We start from the raw sequence: 19,319 nt of genomic DNA on the forward strand, positions 1-19,319 counted from the left end.
TTTAACTGAGTTGCTCTCATCCTTTTTCCTTATCTTCAGTATGTCTACCAGTTACCGAATCCCCATGAACAAAGTTTTCTAGCTCCATTCATATCTGCTCCAACCATAAGAAACCAATTAGTTTTCCTTTATTGTACCATCTTGGAAAGTTCTCAGCAGTTCTTAGAGGTTTCTCAGTTCTTGTAATAATTCTTAAGAATGATTTTTATTAAAACTTAAACTAAGAAAAGATCTCTTAAGATATATTAAAAATTGGGCAAAAAAGGGAAAATCAGAAATGAATGCAACATGTTACCAAATATGTGAAAAGGGTAGAAAAATGACCAGGTTTTGGTAGTTTTGGGGTGAGACAATGATTTTTACTGGGAAGAGGAGAATTGGGCAGGAGGGAGATTACACTTCATAATTTTTCATCTTTAAATTTTACGAATATATTGCCAATTTAAAAAATAGGCAAGGGGTTTCCCGCCTTAAAAACACACACAGACACATAGCTATTATAATCCAGCATAGACAGTGTATCTAAAAGTGTGTCTTGATTCAGTATAATTGTCTTATGTGTTTTATATGTTTTTTTGCCTATTAGCATGATTGTTAATCTGTATATATGAAAGTAACTTTATAAGGACTTAAAAGATAAATGAATCTGATGGTGCAAAAATATAAGGGGAGGGTGGAGGTAAGGGGAATAAAAAAGAATTGAGCTAAGCTTTGTTTGTTTACCAATTCCCTGCAATGAATGTAATCATTAGGTACTGTACTGTAAACATATACTAATAAAAATTAAAAACAAAAAATGGAAAAAATCCTAAATAACTTTCCTGATACGGATAGAGAACATTTTGCTACAGATAGCATGTAAATAATAATAAAAACAATGCATAAGTAAATACTTTCTGCAGCCCTGAAGATTAAACCTGGGGCATTACACATGCTAGGCAAGTGATCTTCCACTGAACTATATGCCCAGCCCTAAATAAATAGTTTTGAGAAGGAACACAAAGATAAAGAACTTGTTCCAGAATGTCCAGGTCAGTGAGTATTTCACATATATCTGCTAATCCAATACCCAGCATTATGGGCAATTTGAGCAATGGTCCTAAAGCAATCCACTGGTGTGAGAAAGTACTGATACATCTATATGAGTCTCATTTCTTACACTGTACAGATGCAGGGGTCAGGAGTTTTCTCTTTCATACAGCTAGAACTCAATAAATGTTTGGTAATAATAGGGGAAGATTGCCATATGGAATGGCTTCAACACTAAGAGGAACAAGAAGCCATTTCAGTGTGATTTGTTGCATCCCATAAAAAACACAATAGAACCTTTTGGGGCATAGTCAAGTTGATATCAACTCAGTCTGTACTTAATCACATAAAATAGAAGGCAGTCAACTACGCAACTATGCCCTCATTCATTCCTAACCCTAGTCTTGGAGAATGGATAACCCTGTTCAATCCCAGTTCCACATAGCTCTTGACACAAGTGACTTAAGGAAGTTAAGATCAGTTCTCAGGAAATTGAGAATTTTACTAGTTTTAATTTATTATGTTTGAAAACACTTGACTTTATCCGTGTATAGAATAAATCTCTGTCCTTAGTTTTCTTTATCTTAAGATGGCCATGGGTTGACTCCCAACCTGAGATTGCAATGGATTGAATACAACTCCAAGTAGATCCATCTCCCTGGCATCCTGGTACAGGACGATTCACAGCCCACTTCTGAACTCTTGGGGCAGATGGAATTTCCTCCAGATACTATTTTTTTGCTAAGCTTAGGGCAAAGGGGAAAAATCCCTATTTCTCTTATTTGCATATCATAAGTACAATTTATATAAAACCGGAAAAACAAAAGGAAACTTTAGCCTTTTTTATCTTTTCTAAAAATGTATTTAATTGACAGAAGTTGCATATAGTTATCATATACAACATGTGTTGAAATATATACAAATTCTGGAATGACTAGATCAAGCAAAATTAGCATATACAGTGCCTCACAAATCTATTCTTGGAAATTTTCAAGAATATAATACATTATTATTAACTGTAGTTACCATGTTATATATCAGATCTCTTGAATTTATTGCTTTAATTTAACTGAAATTATATATATAACTTGACCAACATCAATAGGAGTTGTTTGGAAGATAGCATTTCAAGTCTTATTTTAGAAATATGGGGGGCTGGAGATGTAGTTCAGTGGAACAGTGCCTGCCTGGCAAGCACAAGGTCCTGAGTTAGTTCGATCCCCCATACCAAAAATAAATAAATAAATAAATAAATAAATATATGGAAGTGACTAAGAACAACAAGAGCAATGGGAATAGGGAGTTGACTTTCAGCTTTCCCTAATCCTAAGAGTTTTAGACAAAGTCTAATGAATTTTGTGAGTCCCAAGTCATTGTAGACTAGAATCACATGGGAACCTAGCAATGGATAGATAGCTGGATTCTCTCACTCTAGGAAACTAGATCTGAGACAGTCATTGAAATCTGATCACAATCTGAATTTTAATGTTTTTTTTTTAAAAAGAAGACTTTAGATATAAAATAATTCTTCTGCATCTATATTAGGTTGCATGCTGATAGTTTATTGGGGAAATGCTGTCAGTAATAATAAGGTAGTAAAGGAGGCAGGATTTGATAAAAGGAGAAACTGAATCATAATTCAGTCACAAGAGAGATTTCAGTTGATTCCCTGAGAGGCTCTAAAACGGGGGCCACTGCAGGAAGTGGGGTATGAGCTTATGTAAGGAGCTCATGTAGGATGAACAAAATTCCTGGAGAGGAGCTCACCTAGAGATCTTTAGAGGGCTACACTCCTGACAGTTGGGTAAGTTCCTTGGTCCTCAAAGGAAATCTGGATAGTTCACAACAGCACCTACTGCACCAAACACCAAAATGGGTATCAAAGGCATCCCAGTTCTTAAAGCAGCATACAGCTAGCCCAGAGAAATTCAACAGCGCCATGCCCTGGATGAATACATTTGGAAAGTTCATGAAACCATAACTGTCTGTGTATGATTACTTCTGACTCTGAAATTGTCAGTTCAGAAAGTGAAAGGAGGTTGATTAAAAGTCCCATCTATCTATTCTAAAACTCTCAGAGACAGGGCCTCTCAGGGCCAATTCAAAAGGAGTATTCTTCCTACAGATTCTTTCATATTTTTTCCATTTTTATGTATTTCATGAGCAGGTGGCCACTACCTGTGGCTGATAATTACAGGCATTATGTATTCTGCACTATGTGAAAGGAACTTGCCTGTGGTCAGAGCTGACAAGGGAGTATGCAGCATATGTTTGACCCTATAAGAGGAGGAAAATTCTCCTTTTGTTATGATTGTGGGGTTTTCAAGGCTGCTTTCCATGGCAAACGTTTGCCACGTTCAAGGGCCAAGGGCCAATCATACAACCTTTTAAGAGCTCATCAGCACAAGGTCCGTTCGTGGAAAGCCCTGCCTGTGCCACACAATTGGCAGGTAATCACAGCCGTATTATGTGTCCATCTTCTTTTTAGTAGCACATGTCTGCAGCATATAATGTTTACATTCCTTGTGTGGAGTTGGCACATCTACTCAACCCATCTTAATTCCTTTTTTCATCCCCTTCCCCTCCTGTCCCTCCCCCTCCATCCATCCCTTGATCACCTTCCCATTTGAGAAGGATCTATCTATTTCTTATTATCTATTTTTATTTTGCTCTTTATTTGTAATCTGGATTTTTTTATATAAGAGAAACCACATGATATTTAAGCTTGTGAGTCTGATTGATTTCACTTAACATGATGGTCTCAAGGTGCATCCATTTTCCTACCCAGGACTCATCTTTATAAAAAGGCAGAAGTTCTATAGCTTCCACCTCTGAAAATATTTACTATTATACCTTTTAATATTTAATATTAACAATAACAATAAAGAAGATGCTGCCATGGACTTCCTAGAGAAAAAATGAAGGATTTGACCTTTGGTGAAACATTTTCTCTTTGGGAATATAGCAAGGCACCCATTTTGAAAATACCCAAGAAAATTACACAAAGGTTCTGGGGAGGAATGTTGCAAAAACACCATAGGAGCTGCAGTTAAAACAATTGAAAAAAAGGACTGGCCCCAACCTGAGTAATTATGCCCTCACTTCTCACCTTATTCCCAATTTACATCTAAAAATAACTGCCTAGCTGATGTTTATTCAATTATCAAGGGTATTGAACAATATTGCATTACTATTATTAAAACATTTATTTAATATTAATAAGCAGATTTTTTTCAGTTTTTTGTTTTTTGTTTTTTGGGTACCAGGGGATCGAACCCAGGATCTCATGCTTGCGAGGCAGGTGGCAGAACCACTGAGCTAAATCCCCAGCCCTCAAAGCTTTTATTTTTTGTTAGTACCTGTTTGCAGTACATAATGATTACATTCCTTGTGGGGAATTGATACATGTACACAACACCTCTCAATTCCTTTGTATCCCTTCCCTTTCTCTTCCCCCCGCCTCCATCTTTTGATCCCTTTCCTCTATGGGAAAGATCTATCTTCCTACTTCTTATCATCTATCTTTTATTTTGTTCTTTATATTTTGAATTTCTCATGTAAGAGAAACCATGTGATAGTTAAGTAGAAAATTTATTGTAAGATGTTAAAATTGGGTCACAAAGTGATAATTGAAAAAAGTGAAATGAATTTCCACCATGACAACATTGATTTTATTTTTACTTTGTTTGTTTGTTTATCAAACGATAGCTTGAGAACATGCTGGGGGGGGGAAGCACATTTTCAATCATATAAATATTTTGGGATTAAAAACAAAATTATGAACTTACAGAATCAGAAATTACCTTTAAGTTTACTGGGTCATCAATCTTTTACAACTAAAGAAAAAGAGGTTGAATTGCCCAAGGCCCTACATTCAGGACAATGATATAGGCTTCCTAGTTCTCAGCAGTCTTCTTTCAACTAGAAGAAATACAATGGACCCTTGTCTTACCATCTCAATTCATTTCCAAGGGCTGGTTGTAACTGAAGTTGATCAATTGAAGGCTCAGACTCCTCTACACAGCCTTCAAAGTCTCTGTCCTGTACACAGGCAGATCTCAGTGTCCTTAGAGAGACATTGGCCTAGGATTTCTCAATTAACCCCACACAGGAAAGGATGTTGTAATGTTCTTTCCAGAACTCTTTAAGGGTTAAATCTGTATCTGAGATCGTCTGGAAGCACAAGTGGCCAGAATCCAGGACATAACTCAAGACTTTGGTCATAAGTTAAAACTAAAATTCTGGTCAAAACCCAAGTTGTTCATATGCCAGGCTGGTTGTAACTTGAGGCCCACTCTATGGTCTGTTTAATAATATTATGTGTATGTTACTGAAAATTTTTTATTGGATAAAAGAAAAGGAATGCCTCAATACTTTTGACTAAAGTAGTTTTGGCTTTCTTTCTGGATTGAACACAGGGTTTCATATACTGAACTATATCTCGCTTCTTCCTTCCTTTCTTTCCTCCATGCCTTCTCTCTCTCTTGCTCTCTCTCTCTCCATCTCTTTCTGAGAGAAAGGTCTTATAAATTTGCTAAAGCTGGATTGGAACTTGCAATCCTCCTGCCTCAGCCTCATAGAGTACTGGGATTATAGCTGTGTAGCACCATGACCAGTTTGGGATTATTTCTTATATTCTAGAGAAAACAAGATTTGAGACGTTGTAAACCCCAACTTGTTTTGATCCTTAGGCACAACTCATGGCTTAACCTTGACTTTAATGAAGATTGTTGACATGTGATCACATAGGCTTGGAGTTTCAGCATTTCTGGCATTCACCTTCCTGTGCTCAGGATTCTTGGAGACCTTAGTGGATTGTTATGACAATAGCACCTGATGAGACTTCTGAAACTCCTAATAGATACCAATATATTTATAGACTTTAGTGTCTCATTTTGTTCAAAGTCCTACATAGTGGCAGATAGTCACAACTGATGACTTGGGTACATTCTTCCGACAAGAAACTACCATACCACTGTTACTATATTCTGCTATGCTTAACCCTACAGGTCTGGCTCTACATACTCCAATGCCCTAAAATAGTAGAAAAGAAAACTAGAAAGGTTAGCATGCAAGTGCCTTGTATGAAAAAGAGCCCATCTTTTTTAGTTTTATTTATTTATTTATTTAGTTAGTTAGTTAGTTTTATTTATTTTTGAGGCAGGGTCTCACTGTGTTGACCAGGCTGGTCTTACATTTTGGGAGTCAAATGACTTTCCCACCTCAGCCTCCCAAGTAGCTGGGGCTACAGAATTGTGCCTCTTTGCACCCCTCTTTAAAGTATAACCTTGCAAGTGCTATAGAGACCTTTAAGACACCAACCTTAAGAATACATTTATTTTATTTTATAGGGCTTTTCTATAAATGCTAAATTCCCAGTTCTCCACATGTCTTGCAAAACCCAGTTTGGGAGGTAGAGGTGGCCATGGGACCAAGCATCTCCTGCAGAATGACAAGAAATCTACTCCAGCTAGCCCACCTGCTCTGCAACTCGGGATGCTGATCCATGCTGATTTGTAAAAATTTATTTACTTTTAAAAATGAGATTGTTGCGTATTTGAGTTGTCGGGGTAAGTTTTTGCACACCTACCAGCTGGTGGCTAGAGCAATACCAGTGGAGTTCATATTAAGCCCACAAATATTGCCTTAATGCCCATCTATCTTCTGATGGGCTTTACAAATTCTCTTTCTCTCCTTTCCCTTCTTGCTTGTTTCAGGATTTCTACCAAAAGAAAAAGGAATCTCTGCAAGAGCTTTATGACTTGTGGGTATGAACTACATTCTAGGATCTTTCAGCCATACCTGACTGGCATGGAGTTGAGATCTTAAACTTGCAATAGTTTGCCGTGGCTGCTGTCACAAGAACCACTAATGGGGTGGCTAAAAACAAGAAACGTATTGTTTCACAGTTCTGGGGAGTAGGGTGGCTAAAGGTCCAAAATCAAGGTTCCTTAGCGTTAGTTCTTCTGAAAGCTGTGTGAGAGAAATTATTCCTTACCTCTCTCCTAGCTTCTGGTAGTTTGCTGGCAATTTTTGTCGTTGTCCTCTACATAAATGATCTCAATTTCTGCCTAACTCTTCACATGGCCTTCTCCCTGTGTGTACCTATCTCTATGTCCAAATTCTCTTTTTTATAATGACATAGTCATATTGGATTAGGCCCACTTCAGTTACTTCATTTGAACTTGATCATATGCAAAGACCCTATTACAGATAAGGTTACATTCACACGCACTGGGAGCTAGAATTTAACATCTTTGTCGGGGCACATAATTCAAGCCATGACAGAGCTTCTAACGTGGGTTAAACAAAACAAAACAAACAAAACTGAGGCTGGGGATTTAGCTCAGTGGTGCCACACCAGCCTGGCAAGTGCAAGGTCCTGAGTTTGGTCCCCAGTTCTACAAAACAAACAAACAAACAAACAAAAAAGGATATAAAAATAAAACCTAATAAAGGTCATTGGATTGGGCAGGTAAAACTTTAGTCTCTCTCCTTTCTTACCCTGCCAGGTGCTTACTCATTCTCTTGCCCTGTCCTGCTATCCTACGGATGAGCTTTCCCAAAGGAAGCCCCATGTTGGTTTAAATGCAAGGAAGCTTACTTATGTCTTCTAAGCCCTTGGACCTATTGCCCAGTTTCTAGACCTGGGCTCTGAGTCCTCTAATACCCAGCATCTACCTGGACTTCTGATTCCCAGTGGTATAGATGAATTATCTGTGCCCCTCGTCTATTACACCTACATTTATACATGAAGCAGTATAATGTAACACTAAAACCGTAGGTTCTGCAGCCAGACTCTTTGCTCTGAAAATTCCTGGACATGTGGTCTTATACAATTCACTTGTTTGTCCTATTTCCTCCTCTGTAAACCCATTGCCTCAAAGAGTTGTTGAGATGATAAAAACTCACATTAAGCAGTTAGAACAGTACCTGGAACATAGTATGCACTCACTAAAGTTAGGTGGCATTAGCACCAGATTTTCCCTGGCCTAATGAGTTAATACTGTTTCTTGGAGAGATAGGTAGTGTAAGGTTGACAAGGTAGATGAGCAGTGAAGGAAACAAGCTCTGGTGGGATCACATCTACAGTGGGGATGAAACAAAGCCTGGTCTCAGCAGTGGAGAAGTAGAGGAGAGGGCAGCGGGGATTACAGACCATGTGGACAGTGGATTCCTGGAAGTAGCCAAGGAAAGAATTTGGGGAAGTTATTAGGACTGCTTATCTGCTTTCTCACTGAGAGCAGAATGACCTCAGTGTATAAGCAAGCTTGAGCCTCGGCAGGCACACAAGGAGGTAGACCAATAGTACAAGGGTGTGTGTTTGTGTGTATGTGTGTGTGTTCAAAAGTCACCAGGAAGTTCTTTGCCCTATTGCTCTGTTACTTAAAGTACTGTCCTATTTCCTCTATTTGCAGTTTAAGAAGACTTTGGGAACTGTCTTCACCCTTTGAGCTTTCCCTCCACTCCAAGAGTGAAGCCCATGACTTTCATCCACAGCAACTGCCACCCTGAACTGCTGCTGCCAGCAGAGGTATTCTTGTTTGCAAAATTCTGTTTGGTTGTCACTGTTTGGCTATTACCCCACTGCAAAGGAATAACTCAACAAATGAGTTTAAACTATTCACTTTTCAAATATTAGGTTAAGGCTATCTGAAGTTTGATCAAGATATGGTGGATAAGAAATCCTGCCCCTCCTAAAAATTTAGGTTATGATTCAAGTGCTCTTTTAAGAAGCATTTCAGAATGTTGACTGTATGCATTATCCCAGTGCCCAGCAACCATGGCATAGCTACATTTAATCAGTCTTTTGTGATGAGAGATGCATGTAGGTAAAGGCATTTGGTCATTAAAAATAGCACCAACCTTCCCCTGACCCTGCCATTCCCTTCAGGTACCACCCTAACTAATGCTGTCCTTCTACTCCCCAAATTGTCAAGAAGCTAGTCCATACTTGCTGTTCTTACTGCCTTACTATCCACAATCCCATTCAACTGTATAAACCTTAACTCTGCGTCATCCTCACCCAACTAAAATTGCTCTTCAGAGGTTATCATTACCTATCACATCACAAATCCGGTGGCTGCCTAACAATCTTTAATCTTCCTGACTTCTCTGTAACATCAGATGTCTGTAAAACTTCTCTCTGCTCAAGGCTTCAATGGCCCCCACCCACCATGGGCTTCGTGTACTATGACAGCTCCTCTTCTAGATCCTTTTTGGCTGTTCGTCCTCTTTCCCCCTACATGAAGGTATGTCCACATGTTCTCCCATTTTCTACCTTCTTACCAAGTTACCTGGCTTATTGGATATAGAGGAGCCCCCAGACAGGGAGCTGGTGGAAATACAGAATATCCAAGGCCAGAAATATTTAGCCATTCATCTTTGTGTAATTTCCTATCAGGAAATGAGAGCAGGCATTGGCCCAAGCACCAAAGCAGAAGAAACCAACATAGCAATGCAACACTGGGATGCTATGCTGCATGCAGTTTAGGGCAGAGGATGGGCACCAAGGTTCTTGCTCATGGGATAAAAGAGGAGATCAAAATAGTCGGTAAACCAGTGTGCTTGAAGATTATTTCTGATGGTTGCACATAGTACCTTTAACAAAATCCCTCAATCTCTAGGCAAGGGGTAAATTTCCCTCTTGTACTTTTCCATCAAGTTCCTTATCACACTGAATATAGTATATTGTATACTTACTAGACCATATCCACCTCTAGAGTATAAGATTCAGAGAACAATGATACTTTATATCTTTTTTTATCATCATATTTCCAACATGTACCCCAATGCTTGTCCCCTAGAAGGTGCTAAATAAATATTCATTGAAAAAGTAAATCAACGGGATTTTAAAATTTGAAAATCAAGTAAGTGAAAAGGATGGGAAAGAAATCATACATAAGCTAAGATAAAATTTGTACAAACTTTATACCATATCATCATGTAGTATTGTTAGAGATGGACTGCAGTTTTTATTCTGAAATGCCTACCAGTCAAAGCAAAGAAAAAAACCAATGACAAAATTTATGTCTGTAGGAATTAAGAAAAATAAGTGCTCAGATGAAGCACAGCTATCATCATATTATTGACTTCAATGTCTCTGTGGATCCTCACAAAGAGTTACTGGATGGGACACAATATCTACCAAGCTACCCTTATAACTAGATACAATAGTAAATGCTATAGAACTTATTTTTGATGATGTCCACCTGGAAAATATGAGGCATAAGGTTGACTGTTGCATCCACTACAAATGTGTGTTTGAGCACTGTTGCTTGAAATTTTTGTTTTCATACCTTCAAATTCTAAGAAAAGTTGGGGCTTGAGGGTATAGCTCAGTGGTAGAGCACTTGCCTAGCGTGCATGAACCCCTGGGTTCAACCTCGAGCACCACAAAAAAATAGAAATAAAATAAATTTTAAAATCTAAGAAAAGACAATGATTGAATTAAAGATTGGAAAATATCAGGCTTTTGGCTTGAGAGTCTTTTTTTTTTAATGACTTATTATGTAATGTCAAAGTAATACTCATAAAGGAATTGATGTGTAATCAGATAATTTGATAAAGGTAAATTATAAAGTGAAATATCATCTTCCATTCTAGCCTCAAAGATTTGTGTTTCTAGGAGATGTAATCATCTCTGACTTTAATAAAATTGTGCATCAGAAATCACCTGTATACACAAATTTTTTGACAAAACTAATAATAAAAATATTTACCATAAAGTAATTCTATGTCAAGGAGACCAAAGTAATGTAACCAACTCCTTAGAATTCTGAACACATGGCTTGTTCCAAATATAAAATTTAGAATATCTAGAACAAGGTTCATCCTAAGACATATGAGTATGCCATATATTACGATCTAAAGCAGAGTTTTGTGGTCAAGAACATTTGAGAAATATCACATCCTTAGAATCTTCTGTTTTGGAATTTTTATATTTACATTAACACATACTAAATGTTTTAAGAAGTCCTTCAGTAAAGAAACTATCCCTTATCAAATAATACCTGTTTACATTTCAAGGAATTGTATAGAGATGGTTGGTCCCCCAAAGATTCATGTACTAGAAGCTTGGCACCTAGTATGGTGGTATTGAGGTGATAGATGCTAAGAGATGAATGAGGTAGAAGGAGATTAGGTCATAGGAGCTCCACCCTCATGAATGGATTAATCCTGTCTTTCAGGAGTAGGTCAACTCTTGTGGGACTGGATTATTTCCTGCAAGAGTGGGTTATTTTGAAAGAGTGTGCCTGGTCCCTCCCCAGTCTCTTGCTTTCTCTCTTCTGCCCATGCTCCTACCACTCTTGCATGTACTCCTGACGTGTGATAATATCCACCATGAGGCCCTCACCAGAAGCTGGTGCTGATACCACGCTCCTAGACCTCACTATTGTGAGCCAAATAAACCTCTTTTCTTTATACATACCCAGTGTTAAACATTCTGTTATAGCAACACCAGATGGACTAAAATAGTGCATACTAGCCCCTCTGGATGTGGTCAGAAATACTATTGTTACTGTTATTGAAATATGGTATATGCTATTGTTATTGAAAGTAACAATTGATTATCTTAACCAATGACTATTCTTTGTAGGTTAATGTGTCATTAATTCAAGCTGCTTGGTTTTCTCCACTAAAACTGAAGATTTAAATCACTAGATAATAAAAAATCATACTATGAATTGCCCCTCCTATCTGGGCAAGCATATGAAAATATAATTTCCATGATAAAGGGAAGGAGAAATGAAGTTTATGTCCTGGATATTCCTATTACTAATCATTGGAAGGCTTTCCCCTGTAGTATGTCAGAAAACAATCACCCAAATGAGGAACTAGAGACACACACAGTTTAAATAATCTGAATGAAATTGGAGAAAGCCCTTATGAAAGAAGAGAAATCTGCAACTTTTATTTCTCTTTTTTGTTAATAATCTTCACGAAATCTCTAAAATACTTTTCGGTCTTACTACGCCTTATAGAATCAACAAAGATAAAGCAGCATATAAAAATGTCAGATAAATCAGCTAAAACATTTTACTTTCATTTTGGAGTTCATTATATTTTTGGCAGCAAATTTATCTTGCTAATGATGTTTTACTAATGTTGAAATTAATTTTAATTGATATTTCCTGTGAATGCACTGAGTAGGAAGCAGAAATGCCTGCCTGAGGTTAAAAATTGACTTTGGGTAATCCAAAATTCAGACTCACCCCTGAATGGTCTCATGTATACCTAATATTTCACCTACCCCTGATGTGCTAATGTCCAAATGAACATCTCACCTCCAACCCATCTCTGGAGACATGGAGTGCCAAGCAACTTCACCTATATGTTGATGTGTGCAGTGTGAACTCATTATCTTTCTAGCCATTTTTTACCTCTGTTCCCCTCTCTCCATGATCTCAACCTCAATGATTGGATCCATCTCCTAGCTAACTCCCCACACCAAAATCTGGGAGCTATTCTAGACTCCTCATTCTCACTTTCTACCTCTCTTGGGACTAAAATCCAAATTCTTTGGAATGATATTGAAAGACATTCACAGTCTATCTCAGGGTTTCCCAATGAAGGCCTTATGGGCAATGGGGGCAGAATTTTGTTCTGTGCAGGAATATCCTCATTTCTAATCCCACCCACAAAATGCCACTAATGGTCTCTCATCACCATGACAACCAGGAAATGAAAAATGATCTTTGAAGATGCTAAGACCAGCTCACAATTGATATACAAGGAGTGGAGCCTATAGCAAGAGTAGCCCAACTATAAACCAATGATCTATGATGTGTCCTCAGCTTTCAAAGAAAAACTAGGCCCAGCAGATTCTCTCATTTTGGTAAGAAACACTAATGGAATGAGCTATTAAGAATTGTTAGTGTTGAAGGGTCAAGGAGTGGAGGAAAAGATACTGATTCAGACTCTACATGGGCCATGAGAGGTGGAGAGGCCAGTAGTCACACAGATAGCACGTGGTCTGGACTCCTCTCCACTATTTTCCCACCAGTCCCCAGTAATATCGATAGCAGTCCTGAGTACTGCAAGGAGAAGAATAGAGAGAAAGCAGGGTACCGGGAGAATTAAACAGCAGAATAACACCCATGGGTGCAGTACTCATTTCTGATCTGCCTCTGAAGAGACTCCCAAGACCAAATATACAGCTTTTTTCTTAAATTATAATGACCCACAGAAGAACAGACTGAAGAAGAAAGTTATTTCCTAGCTCTACCCCCTCTGATTACAATCCCCGTAGCTTTAAGCACAAGTTTTTGAGTACTTTTTCTTATCTATATAGTGGAGCTTTGTCTTCGTCAGCTTTCCATAACAAGTACCTGAGATTAGATACAGAGAAAAGGTTTATTTGGGCTCACAGTTTTGGAAGTTCCAGCTGTGATGGACTGCCATGTTGCTTTTGGGTGTATGGTGAGGCAGTACATCATGTCAGGGAGCATGTGGTGGAGCAAAACTACTCACCTCACGGCCAGGATATGAAAAAGAAGATGAAATGGGCAGCTGGGGTCCTACTATCTCCTTCAATGACACACTTCCCTTTACTTGAACTCTCAGAGTTCTCACACATCCTAAGTGCACCAAGTTGGGACCAAGCCCATAATGAATACATGGGCTGTCGCGGGGGGGGGGGGGCGGGATTCCAGATCCAATCTATAGCAAGGGTTTAATATCTTTCCTGCCTGAAGTCTTGCTCAGTGATTCACTGTATGACATTAGATAAGCCACTTTGCCGGTTCCTACAGTTTTTTTTTTCTTAAATTCTTTTGTTGGTATATTTTAGGTATACAAAAAATTTATATTTATCATTGGGTACTTGTACCAGTAGATGATGTATCTTGGTTCTTATTTTTTTCTCCATTACCTGTGTGCCCTTCACCCCTCCACCCTTCCCTATTTACATAGACTTTGTTTCCATTTTTTTCTTTTCTCATAATTTTTCCATTCCCTTCTTTCCTTTCCTCTTCCTCTTCCACCACCCCTACCCCTTTGCACCTTTTCTTCCTATTTCAAATTAACAATTATTCATTTTAATCATTTTAACCCTTATTTACACTTTCAGTTTCTAACACTAGAGAAACTATTTGGTATTTACACATGTGTGTCCTATTTATTTCACTTAAGAGTATGGCCTCAATATGCATCCATTTAGCTATAAATGACTCTAGTTTCTCATTTTTAAGAACACTTTATTTTATTGGTACATTTTAAATATACGATATGACATTCATCATTAGAAATTTGCACCTTTATATAATCTCCCTTGGTTCTTATTTCCCCCCCCCCGCCCTCCCTTCAACCCCTCCATTCCTCCCTATTTACAAAGATTTTGTTCCTATTTTTCCATTTTCTCATATTAATTCCATTCCCTTCTTTACTTTCCCCTACCCCTCCCACTTCTCCTTCCCCTTTGCCCCTTTTCTTCCTATTTCACATTACCTATTATACATTTTAGTCCTTATTTACACTTTCAGTTTCTCACACTACAGAAACTATTCAGTATTTACATGTGTGCCCTATTTATTTTACTTAAGAGTATCGCCTCAATATGCAAACATTTAGCAATAAATGTCTCCAATTTCTCATTTTTGATGGCTGAGTAGTACTCTATTTTATAAAAGAACCACATTTTCTTTATCCAGTCTCCAGTTGATGGGGATTTGGGCTGTTTCCAAGTTTTAGCTATTACAAACTGTATTGTTATGAACATGGGTGCACATATATCACTGTGGTATAATTCTTTTAATTCTTTGGGGAAGATCCTCAGCAGGGGAATAGCTGGGTCAAATGGGACTTCCAGGCCTAGTTCTTTGAGGTATCTCCATCCTGATTTCCACAGTGGTTGCACCAGTCTACACTCCCACCAGCAGTGGAGCAGGGTTCCTCTTTCCCCACAGCCCCGCCAGCATTTGTTATTGGTTGATTTCATGATAGCAGCCATTCTTTCTGGGATGAGGTGGAATCTCAGCATTGTTTTCATTTGAATCTCTCAAATGACCAGTGATGTTGAACATTTTTTCCTATGTTTATTTCCCATTTCTACTTCATTGTGTGAGAAATGTCTGTTCATTTCAGATGCCTATTTTTGGATTGGGTCTTTAAATTTGGGAGGTCTGATTTTTTTAAGTTCTTTATAGATCCTAGATAGTAGACATTTGTCTGAGGGGCCACTGGTGCGAATTTTTTCCCACATTGTGGGTTGTCTCTTCACACTGCTGGTGGTTTCTCTTGCTGTGCAGAAGCCTTTTAATAAGAAGAGATCCCACTTGTTGATTGTTTGTGCTAGTTACAGCCAAATGAAGTTTTGTTCATAAAATCTTTTCCTACACCAATGTCTTCAAGAGTTCTACCTAACCTCTGTTCCAGCCGGTTCAGTGTTTCTATTTTAATATTTAGATCTTTAATCCATTTTGATTTTAGTTTAGTGCATGGCGAGAGATATAGATCTAGTTTTAATCTTTGCCAAGTTGAAACCCAATTTCTCTAGCATCATTTATTAAAGAGGCTGTCTTTCCTTCAGCAAGGGTGTTTGGCTCCTTTGTCGAAGATGAGGTGTCTGAGTGTGTCTGGAGTTGTTTCTGCATCTTCTAATGTGTTCCACTGGTCCTCAGGTCTGTTTCTTTGTCAGTACCATGCTGTTTTTATCACAGTAGCTTTGTAATATAGTTTCAAGTTGGGGATTGTGATACCCCCTGCCCTGTCTCTGTTACCTAGAATTGCTTTTGCTATTCTGGGTCTCTTCTTCTTCCAAATGAATTTTTGGATTGTTTTCTCAAGGTCCATGAAGTATGCTACTGGGATTTCAACTGGGATTGCATTGAATCTATATAGCAGTTTTGGAAGTATGGCCATTTTCACTATGTTGATCCTTCCTACCCAGGAGCAGGGGATGTCTTTCCATTTTCTGATATCATCTTCAATCTCTCTTTTCAGAGTGCTATAGTTTTCAGAGAAGAAGTCTTTGATTTATTTTGTTAGGTTGATTCCTAGGTATTTCAGTTTTTTGGATGCTATTGTGAAAAGAATTGTTTGCCCTATTTCTGTCTCAGTGAGGCTATTGTTTGTGTAAAGGAAAGGTATTGATTTTTGTGTGTTCACTTTGTGTACAGCTACTCTACTAAATTTTGTTACTAAGTCTAGAAGACTTTTGGTGGAGTCCTTGGGGTCTTCTTCATAGAGTATCATGTCATCTGCAAATAATGGCAATTTGACTTCTTCATTTCCTATCTTTATTTCTTTTACTTCTTTCTCTTGTCTAATTGCTGTGGCTAATGTTTCCAAAACTATATTGAACAGGAGTGGTGATAGTGGACATCCTTGTCTTGTTCCTGATTTTAGTGGGAAGGATTTCAGTTTTTGACGATTTAGTATGATATTGGCTGTTGGTTTTTCATAGATGGCTTTTATCCGTTTGAGGTAGAGACCATCTATTCCAATTTTTTGTAGGGTTTTTATCATAAATGCATGTTAGATTTTGTCAAATGCTTTTTCTGCATCTATTGAGATAATCATATGGTTTTTGTCCTTGGCTCTATTGATATAGTGTATTAAATTTATTAATTTGTGTATGTTGAACCATCCCTGCATCCCTGGGATGAATCCCACTTGGTCAGCATGTATGATCTTCTTGATGATCTTCTGCACTCTATTTGCCAGTATCTGATTAAGGATTTTTGCATCTCTGTTCATTAGTGAGATTGGCCTATAGTTCTCTTTTTTGGTTGGCTCTTTCTCTGCTTTGGTGATCAAGGTAATGCTTGCTTCCAGGAATGAATTCAGGAGTATTGCTTCCCTTTCAATCTCATTGAACAATTTAAGCAGTGGTGGCAGTATTTCCTCTCTAAGTGTCTTATAGAATTCAGCAGTGAAGGCTTCAGGACCTGGGCTTTTCTTAGTTGGTAAGTTTTTAATTATGTTTTCAATTTCATTGATTGATATAAGGTTGTTTAGAATTTTTAGGTCTTCTTCATTCAACTTTGGTAATTCATACTTGTCTAGGAATCTGTCCATTTCTTCTGTGTTTTCCATCTTATTGGTGTATAGGTTCTTGAATTAGGTATTGATGATCCTCTGTATTTCTGCTGGGTCTGTTGTAATTTCACCCTTTTCATTCCTAATTGCATGGATTTGAGCCTTTTCTTTCCTTTTTCTGATAAGGTTGGCTAAGGGTTTGTCAACTTTGTTTATTCTTTCAAAAAACCAACTCTTGGCTTCATTGATGTTTTTTATCATTTCTTACTCTCCACTGCACTGATTTCTGCCCTGATCTTTATAATTTCCTCCCTTGTATGAGCTTTGGGGTTATCCTGCTCTTCTTTTTCTAGAAGCTTAAGGTTCAGGATCAGGTTGTTTAATTGGGCTCGCTCTGTTTTCCTAATGTGAGTATTCACTGCTATGAATTTCCCTCATAAGACCACTTTCATTGTGTCCCATAGATTCCTATATTTTGTATTGTCATTGTCATTTAATTGAAGGAACTGTCTGATTTCTTCTTTAATTTCCTTTGTGACCCATTGGTTATTCAGAAGTTTGGTCTTTAATTTCCATGTGTTTATGAAATTTTTGCATTTCCTTTTGTTATTGATCTCCAATTTCATCACACTATGGTCTGATAATATACAGGGGATAACTTCAGTTCCTTTGTACTTACTTAAACATGTTCTATGAGTGAGTATGTGGTCTATTTTGGAGAATGAGCCATGTGCAGCTTAAAAGAATGTGTATTCTGATATTTTGGGGTAGAACACTCTGTAAACATCTGTTAAGTTCATTTGTTCAAGAGTTTGATTGAATTCTAGTATTTCATTACTTATTTTTTGTCTAGCTGATCTATTTGTGACAGTGGGGTATTAAGGTCCCCCACTACTATTGTATTAGTGCATATATGACTTTTCATGTCCATTAGTAATTGTTTTATATAGTTGGGTGCCTTAGCATTTGGTGCATAGATATTTATGATCATCATCTCTTCCTGTTGTTGTCTTTACAAGGATGTAGTGTCCTTCTTTGTCTCTCTTAATCAGCGTTGGTTTGAAATCCACTTGATCTGCAAAGAGGACAGTGACTCCTGCTTTTTTTCAGGTTCCTGTCACATGGAATATTGTTTTCCACCCTTTAACTTTCAGTCTATGAGGTTCTTTTTGAGTTGTGTTTCTTGAATGCAGCATATTGTTGGATCTTGCTTCTTGACCCATTCTGCCAGTCCATTTCTATTGATTGGTGAATTGAGACCATTAACATTGATGGCTATAACTGATACATATTGACTTATCATTGTCATGACTTTTTATTTTTGTTGAATTCTCCCCCTTTGCATTTAATTTCTTTTTGTACCTGATGGATTCTTGCTGCTGTGCTTCCTGGGATTTTGATCCTCATTGTCTTTTCCTAGGATATTGTCTAAAACTTTTTGGAGTGCTGTTTTGGTATTCATGAAGTTTCTAAGGTGCTCTTTGTCATGAAAGTATCTTATTTCTCCATCAATTTTGAAAGATAGTTTTGCAGGGTACATCAATCTGGGTTGGAGGCTGTTTTCCTTTAGGACTTGCAATACATCACTCCAAGTTCTTCTTGCCTTGAGGGTTTATGTTGAGAAGTCTGCTGTGATTCTTATGGTCTTTCCTTTATATGTGATTTGTTTCTTTTCTCTAACTGCTTGTAGAACTTTGTTCTTCTGTTGTGTTTGTGGAATCTCAACAATTATATGCCTTTGTGTAGATTTTTTTTATCAAGTCTAGTTGGAGTCCTATATATCTCACTTATCTGTACGTCAAGTTCTTTTCCCCTCCTTGAGAAGTTTTCTGCCATCACTTCTGTGAACAGTTTTCTGATGTCATCTGCACTCTCTCCTTTTTCTTCATTGACTCCAATCAGTCTTATGTTATTCTTCTTTGCATCGTCTAGCAGCTGCTGGATTGTTTTCTTGTGGTCCCTTACAATTTTAAAGCAATTTTTCTTTTCCTGGTCACTAATTGCAATCTTATCTTCTATATCTGAAATTCTGTCCTCACATTGGGTCATTCTGCTGTGTAGACTTTCAGTGGAGTTTTTAGTCTCCTGGAAATCTGTTTGCATGTGTTTTATGGACTCCGTTTGTTTCCTATGTTGGGATTCCATCATGTTCCTGAGCTCCTCCCTAGATTTATTAATTATGTCTTTCACTGTGAGCACAATCTCTGCTAATATTTGAGAAATTATTTCTGATTTCATTTTTTCGAGATTCTCTTTTGTTGCCATTTCAGGGAGTCCAGGTGGTTGGGGATCAGAGTGTTCCATCTCTT

The 19,319-nt window shown here is 37.8% G+C and overlaps 1 long non-coding RNA gene across 17 annotated transcripts in view; it reads left to right on the top strand.

The window, feature by feature from the left end:
• Positions 1-19,319, top strand: part of LOC110346238 (uncharacterized) — a 118,597-nt gene that overhangs the window by 59,557 nt on the left and 39,721 nt on the right. For 11 of the 17 annotated variants that reach the window (XR_015445781.1, XR_002390159.2, XR_002390158.2 and 8 more), the window contains 2 exons: positions 6,381-6,797; positions 8,448-8,563. This is a non-coding gene — a long non-coding RNA (uncharacterized LOC110346238). The remainder of the gene's footprint in view (positions 1-6,380; positions 6,798-8,447; positions 8,564-19,319) is intronic. The other 6 variants (XR_015445771.1, XR_015445777.1, XR_015445775.1 and 3 more) reach the window with 1 other exon arrangement.

This window comes from Heterocephalus glaber, unplaced genomic scaffold, assembly GCF_053883595.1.
Source record: "Heterocephalus glaber isolate CG9 unplaced genomic scaffold, H.glaber_assembly_v1.0 deba00001662, whole genome shotgun sequence".
Taxonomy (NCBI): domain Eukaryota; kingdom Metazoa; phylum Chordata; class Mammalia; order Rodentia; family Bathyergidae; genus Heterocephalus; species Heterocephalus glaber.